The following is an 8,636-nucleotide window of genomic DNA, read 5'->3' as shown; positions in this document are numbered from 1 at the left end:
CTATAAAGTATGCCATGCTGTGTACCAGACCTATTGTATACCCTGCCCTGAGTTTCGCAAGGGAGTACAATAGTGATCTAGGAGTAGATCACTGGACATTGGTCAAAATTATCCTTAGTGGAATAAGGATATGTTTCTCGATTATGGAGGTGACAAAAGGTTCGTTGTAAAGGGTTACAACGATGCAAGTTTTGACACTGATCCAGATGACTCAAAGTCTCAATCTGGATACATATTGAAAGTGGGAGCAATTAGCTAGAGTAGCTCCGTGCAGAGCATTGTTGACATAGAAATTTGCAAAATACATACGGATCTGAATGTAGCAAATCCGTTGACTAAACTTCCCTCACAAGCAAAACATGATCACACCTTAGTATTCTTTGGGTATTAATCACATAGCGATGTGAACTAGATTATTGACTCTAGTAAACCCTTAGAGTGTTGTTCACATGACGATGTGAACTATGGGTATTAATCACATGGTGATGTGAACTATTGATGTTAAATCACATGGCAATGTGAACTAGATTATTGACTCTAGAGCAAGTGGGAGACTGAAGGAAATATGCCCTAGAGGCAATAATAAAGTTATTATTTATTTCCTTATATCATGATAAATGTTTATTATTCATGCTAGAATTGTATTAACCGGAAACATAATACATGTGTGAATACATAGACAAACAGATGTCACTAGTATGCCTCTATTTGACTAGCTCGTTGAATCAAAGATGGTTAAGTTTCCTATCCATAGACATGATTTGTCATTTGATTATCGGGATCACATCATTAGAGGATGATGTGATTGACTTGACCCATTCTGTTAGCATAGCACTTGATCGTTTAGTTTGTTGCTATTGCTTTCTTCATGACTTATACATGTTCCTATGACTATGAGATTATGCAACTCCCGTTTACCGGAGGAACACTTTGTGTGCTACCAAACGTCACAACGTAACTGGGTGATTATAAAGGCGCTCTACAGGTGTCTCCGAAGGTACTTGTTGGGTTGGCGTATTTCGAGATTAGGTTTTGTCACTCCGATTGTCGGAGAGGTATCTCTGGGCCCACTCGGTAATGCACATCACTATAAGCCTTGCAAGCATTGCAAATAATGAGTTAGTTGCGGGATGATGTGTTACGGAACGTGTAAAGAGACTTGCCGCTAATGAGATTGAACTAGGTATTGAGATACCGACGATCGAATCTCAGGCAAGTAACATACCAATGACAAAGGGAACAACGAATGTTGTTATGCGGTTTGACCGATAAAGATCTCCGTAGAATATGTAGGAGCCAATATGAGCATCCAGGTTCCGCTATTGGTTATTGACCGGAGACGTGTCTCGGTCATGTCTACATAGTTCTCGAACCCGTAGGGTCCGCACGCTTAAAGTTCGATGACGGTTATATTATGAGTTTATGTGTTTTGATGTACCGAAGGAGTTCGGAGTCCCGGATGAGATCGGGGACATGACGAGGAGTCTCAAAATGGTTGAGACATAAAAATCGATATATTGGACGACTATATTCGGACATCGGAAAGGTTCCGAGTGATTCGGGTATTTTCGGGAGTACCGGGGAGTTACGGGAATTCGTATTGGGCCTTAATGGGCCATACGGGAAAGGAGAGAAAGGCCTCAAAGGGTGGCCGCACCCCTCCCCATGGGCTGGTCCGAATTGGACTAGGGAGGGGGGCGCCCCCTTCCTTCCTTCTCCTTTTCCCTTCCCTTTCCTTCCCTCCTACTCCTACTACTTGGAAGGGCTCCTAGTTCTACTAGGAAAGGGGGAATCCTACTCCCGGTGGGAGTAGGACTCCCCTAGGGCGCGCCATAGAGAGGGCCGGTCCTCCCCCTCCTCCACTCCTTTATATACGGGGGCAGGGGGCACCCCAAAGAGACAACAATTGATCTCTTGATCTCTTAGCCGTGTGAGGTGCCCCCCTCCACCGTAATCCACCTCGGTCATATCGTAGCGGTGCTTAGGTGAAGCCCTGTGTCGGTAGAACATCATCATCATCACCACGCCGTCGTGCTGATGAAACTCTCCCTCAACACTCGGCTGGATCGGAGTTTGAGGGACATCATCGAGTTGAACGTGTGCAGAACTCGGAGGTGTCGTGCGTTCGGTACTTGATCGGTCGGATCGTGAAGACGTACGACTACATCAACCGCGTTGTGCTAACGCTTCCGCTTTCGGTCTACGAGGGTACATGGACAACACTCTCCCCTCTATTTGCTATGCATCACCATGATCTTGCGTGTGTGTAGGGAAATTTTTGAAATTACTACGTTCTCCAACAGATACTACCCATAGATTTGTCAAAATAAGCAAACAACACACGAAAAAACAGAATCTGTCTAAAACAGGACAGTCTGTAGTAATCTGAAGGTTTAGTAAACTTATGTATCTCCAAAAATTATGAAATAAATTTGACAATTTGAACAATTTATACATAAGTAATGTGCAAAAAGTTTCAGACCCATTTGGATTTCCAGTAAAAAAACGTAAAATCACGCGCTACAGCCAAAGTTTCTGTTTTTGTTATGCAAATAGTAAACAAGCAATCTAATCATCCTAAAACCAAAGCTTGGCACATTATTTTTATAATACAATGGATATATATAAGGGGATAATTATTTCCAAATAAACTTCCATGAAAAATTCTACATTGTTTCCGTGAGCATGAACACGAGTGCTCAAGGTCGTCCCTCACTTCTTCAATGCATAACTTTCCAATCACTTCTCTTTTTGAAAAACTTTTTAGACATGAGAGGCAAGTAATTTTTTTCGTATTTTCATTCTTTTTAAAAAAATTGTATGTTTCACCCACAACTAAACAGAAACAGAAAGGAAAAACAAAATCTACTTAGTGAAGAAAGCAAACAAGCACACACGAGAATATCAACCCCACGCTATTGCTCCCGGGCAACGGCGCCAGAAAAGAGCTTCATAATCCCCAAGTGCAAGGAATCATCGTAGCAATTTCCAAAGGTGGAAGTGATAAGTATGGAGTGTCGAACCCACAAGGAGCTAAAGGTAAGATCAATATTCTCTCAAGCCCTATCAGCCACTGATACGACTCTACGTACACCAAACGTTTGCTTCCAACTAGCAACGAGAAATAAAACTAGGTTGTGGGTATGAAGAGGATAACTTTTGATATCAGAGAGCTAAAATATAAAAGTAGGTGATGTTATCATGAAGTTAGAATATATTACTAAATATTATAAATAGCGAGTGTGGAATAATGGTGGATCGGTGTGCGGAATTGTCCTAGGCAATCGTTAACAAGACCGGTAATCACTATTGCAGTTTCATATGAGGGAGAGGCATAAGCTAACATACTTTCTCTACTTGGATCATATGCACTTATGATTTGAACTCTAGCAAGCATCCGCAACTACTAAAGATCATTAAGGTAAAACCCAACCATAGAATTAAAGCATCAAGTCCTCCTTATTCCCATACGCAACAACCCACTTACTCGGGTTTGTGTTTCAGTCACTCACAAACCCATTATAAGCGAATCATGAATGTATTGCAACACCCTACAGCGGGAACCCCTCACGCTTGCGCGACACGGAGGGCACCATAGGACAGCATCAAAGTAAAACATACAACTCATACCAATCTAGATCATCAATCAACCCAAAGACAAAAGATATCTACTCAAAACATCATAGGATGGCAACACATCATTGGATCATAATATGTGGCATAAAGCACCATGTTCAAGTAGGGATTACAGCGGGGTGCGGGAGAGTGGACCGCGTAAAAGAGATGAGGGTGATGATGATGATGGTGATGTTGATGAAGACGATCATCGCGGTGATGATTCCCCTCCCGATGGCACTCCGGTGCCACCGAGAGAGAGGAGGAGAGGTTCTCCCCCTTGTGCTTCCTCCTCCATGGCCTCCCCCTAGATGGGGAGAGGTTCTCCCTCTGGTCCTTGGCCTTCATGGTGATGATGGCCCCTCCGGGATCCTCCTCCATGACCTCCGGTGCTGAGGGCCCCCTCTCCGGCAGGGTGCCAGAGAGCGCTAGATTGGTTTTCGCATGGCTACGGAGGCTTCTGGCGCCGGAACCTCCGATCTAGGTAATTTCCAAGGTTTCTGTATTGTAGGAATTTTGGCGTCGGTCCTCACGTCAAGAGGTGCCCGAGGCATCCACGAGGCAGGGGCCCATGCCCAGGGGGGTGGGCGCGCCCCCCACCCTCGTGGACAGCCCGGGACTCTTCTGGACCAACTCTTTTACTCTGGGGTCTTCTTTTGGTCCATAAAAATCGTCAAAAATTGGCACGTCAATTGGACTCCGTTTGATATTCCTTTTCTGTAAAACTCAAAAACAAGGAAAAAACAGAAACTGGCACTGGGCACTAGGTTAATAGGTTAGTCCCAAAAATCATATAAAATAGCATATAAATGCATATAAAACATCCAAGGTTGATAATATAATAGCATGAATACTTCATAAATTATAGATACGTTGGAGATGTATCATAGATATTTCCATGGAAGCCGAAAATTTGGAATCGCTTTAGACATAAAACTGGCGCGTAGAGTGTCATCAGACACGGTCCCTTATTCAGACACGGTCCGAAGATATTTTGTGCTGCATCTCACACGGTTGGTTATAATAAAATGTGATCTACTTGATTTTTGGTCTTGATTTGAATTACATAATGGGGTCACAGCGGCCATGGACGGTGTTTGAATTGCTAGACCTTTTATCTGCAGTGATCATAAAAGAATTGGAATTATTCAGGGTTCGTTTGGACATTTTTATGCATTAAGTGAGTTTTCAATGCATTTATGTGCATAATTCAAATTTGAACTACATGCACATCCTCCAGTGCATATAAATTTGTTCAAAAATCAGATCTTTGTCCTTGGGTGCATGCTTAGGTCCCATGCAAGAAATGGGAATGAATTTCAAACACCATGGCATCGTCGATTGCCGGCAAAACATTGAGATGCCTCGTTTTTAAATTCTAGTAAATCCAAAACTCGGCTGAAATTCATGAAACTTGGCATGCTATCATGGAGCAGCATCAACATGCTGTGGTACAAATTTTGTCCCATTTGGGGTAGGTTTGGGTATATGCTTCTCACAAACCGGAGCTTCTCACAACAAGCATGATGATTTTCGGTAGGGAACGTCCCACCTTTGAGGACGAAACGATATCCATTGCCTCTTATTACTTTCAAGTTTTTTCTCGTGTCAACATAGAACAACAAGAGTGTTGTGTGATTTTTTGTGATTTTTCGGGGTTCCTTTGGACATTTTTATGCATGAACTGAGTTTTCAATGCATTTATGTGCATAATTCAAATTTGAACTACATGCACATGCTCCAGTGCATATAAATTGGTTGAAAAATCAAATCTTTGTCCTTGGGTGCATGCTTAGGTCCCATGCAAGAAATGGGAATGAATTTCAAACACCATGGCACCGTTGATTGCCGACAAAACATTGAGATACCTGGTTTTTAAATTCTAGTAAATCTAAAACTCATCTAAAATTCATGAAACTTGGCATGCTATCATGGAGCGGCATCAACATGTTGTGGTACAAATTTTGTCCCATTAGGGGCAGGTTTGGGTATATGCTTCTCACAAACCGGATCTTCTCACAACAAGCATGATGGTTTTCGGTAGGGAATGCCCCACCTTCGGGGATGAAACGATATACATTGCCTCTTATTGCGTTCAAGTTTTTTTCCTCGTGTCAACATAGAACAACATCAGTGTTGTGTGAATTTTTGTGATTTTTGGGGGTTCGTTTGGACATTTTTATGCATTAACTGAGTTTTCAATGCATTTATGTGCATAATTCAAATTTGAACTACATGTGCATGCTCTAGTGCATATAAATTGGTTGAGAAATCAAATCTGTGTCCTTGGGTGCATGCTTAGGTCCCATGCAACAAATGGGAATGAATTTCAAACACCAGGGCACCGTTGAATGCCGGCAAAACATTGAGATGTCTGGTTTTTTAGATTCTAGTAAATCCAAAACTCGTCTGAAATTCATGAAACTTGGCATGCTATCATGGAGCGGCATCAACATGTCGTGGTATAAATTTGTCCCATTTGGGGTAGGTTTGGGTATATGCTTCTCACAAATCGGAGCTTCTCACAACAAGCATGATGGTTTTCGGTAGGGAACGTCCCACCTTTGGGGACAAAACGATGGCCATTGCCTCTTATTGATTTCAAGTTTTTTTCTCGTGTCAACATAGAACAACAGGAGTGTTGTGTGAATTTTTGTGATTTTTCGGGGTTCCTTTGGACATTTTTATGCATTAACTGAGTTTTCAATGCATTTATGTGCATAATTCAAATTTGAACTACATGCACATGCTCCAGTGCATATAGATTGGTTGAAAAATCAAATCTGTGTCCTTGGGTGCATGCTTAGGTCTCATGCAAGAAATGGGAATGAATTTCAAACACCAGAGCACCGTTGATTGCCGGCAAAACATTCAGATGCCTGGTTTTAAATTCTAGTAAATCCAAAACTCATCTGGAATTCATGAAACTTGGCATGCTACCATGGAGCGGCATCAACATGTCGTTGTACAAATTATGTCCCATTTGGGGCAGGTTTGGGTACATGCTTCTCACAAACCGGAGCTTCTCACAACAAGCATGATGGTTTTCGGTAGGGAACGTCCCACCTTTGGGGACGAAACGATATCCATTGCCTCTTATTGCTTTCAAGTTTTTTTTCTCGTGTCAACATAGAACAACAGGATTATTGTGTGAATTTTTGTGATTTTTTGGGGTTCATTTGGACATTTTTATGCATTAACTGAGTTTTCAATGCATTTATGTGCATAATTCAAATTTGAACTACATGCACATGCTCCAGTGCATGTAAATTAGTTGAAAAATCAAATCTGTGTCCTTGGGTGCATGCTTAGGTCCCATGCAAGAAATGGGAATGAATTTCAAACACCAGGGCACCGTTGATTGCCGGCAAAACATTGAGATGCCTGGTTTTTAAATTCTAGTAAATCCAAAACTCGTCTGAAATTCATGAAACTTGGCATGCTATCATGGAAGGGCACCTGACATGCTGTGGTATTTTTCGTGTCCATTTTGAGAGAAGGCGCACTCGAATAATGACAGCCAACAAAGGCATTTTGAAAAAAATAGTTGCCACTTTAATATCTCTAATGTTTGTATAATTCAAACCGTGTGTGTTTGGTTAATCATTCACGTGACGCCACGTGTCTTGGTTTTAATGGCTATAGGAGGTGACGTGTGGACAGCTGCTTGACTGAACGGGAGGCGTGCAAGCGCAGTCCGGTGCGCAGGCTCACCGGGAAGTGTACAAGTTGTTCAACGCGGGATCTATGCATCTCTTCAACGCAAACGGTTCGGTTATGGTATGCAAATTAAAGCCAGACTTCGGCGCTAAGCCAAGAGACACTGCGATTTGTCAAAATATGCCGCTAAAAATCAATATCACTATCTATTTTTTGAAACTAAAATTCACTAATTAAGCATATATCTCATTCATACTTGAGATTAAGCAGTCGTTCTCACCGGGAAGCGAGACAGCCTTGGACCGCCGCCCGCCTCGCTCCCACTGGTCTATATTAATGGTGCCGCCGAGCGGCCGCACCCCCCATCCTCGCCACACACACAATTCCTCTCTCTCCGCCCGCATCCTCGACGCCACTCTGAGTCCTCAAGGCCGTCAGTGTACGAGGATGCCGCCGAAGCGCCCCATCGGAGGGAGTGGCGACGTCGGGGCTGCTGAAGCACCGGAGCACGGTGTGAATATGGAGACAGAGGTTCCTGTCCCCGCCGACGAGGTGCAGAACGAGGCTGCCAACAAGCGGAGGTGGGTCGAGAAAGAACTGCAAGCGACTCCAGTAGGCCTAGACTTCATCAACAACCTCCCCGATGATGTGTTGATAGTCATCATATCCCTCCTCCCAATCAGAAATCGGGTAAGGATAGCTGCTGTTTCCCGACGGTGGCGCACCCTATGGCTCCGCACCCCTGTCAACCTCCTCCACGCCCACAAACTCTGCCATGGCTATCGCCAAAGCTTGGATGCATTCTCCCAGATCCTCGGCAGTCACCATGGCCCAATCAAAGGCCTTATCGCGGGCAAGTTCCATTCCAATGGCAAGGAGCGAGCCAAGCTTGACGAGTGGTTCCGATCCCACGCCATAGATTAGCTCGAGAAAAGCTAAGTTATAATGATGGGCATATGAGCTTGTTGCCAACGTACGCGCTCCGCTTCGCGCCCACGCTGCGCCTCGCCAAGTTCATGAACTACCATCCCCCCTTAATGACACGCCCGCTCTTTTTCTACCACAACTGAAGCACCTCGAGCTCGTCGTTGTCTGCATCCCAACGGATGACATGGAGCGCCTGCTCCGCGGCTGTACTGCACTCGAGTTCCTTCGCCTTCAGGTGATGAATTGGTCGAGTACCTTGCACATCACCTCCAGGACTCTCTGCACTATTTATGTCTGTTGTTGGTGCTGCAACGAGAGATCACAAAAAGTGGACCACAATATGGTCATCCAGGACACACCTTCACTTGAGAGATTACTTGTAGTTGATCAACAAGGTCCAACAAGAATCAATGTCATTTCTGCGCCGAAATTGA

Source organism: Triticum urartu, chromosome 2 (assembly GCF_003073215.2).
Source record: "Triticum urartu cultivar G1812 chromosome 2, Tu2.1, whole genome shotgun sequence".
Classification (NCBI taxonomy): domain Eukaryota; kingdom Viridiplantae; phylum Streptophyta; class Magnoliopsida; order Poales; family Poaceae; genus Triticum; species Triticum urartu.
Note: the sequence above shows the minus strand (reverse complement) of the source record.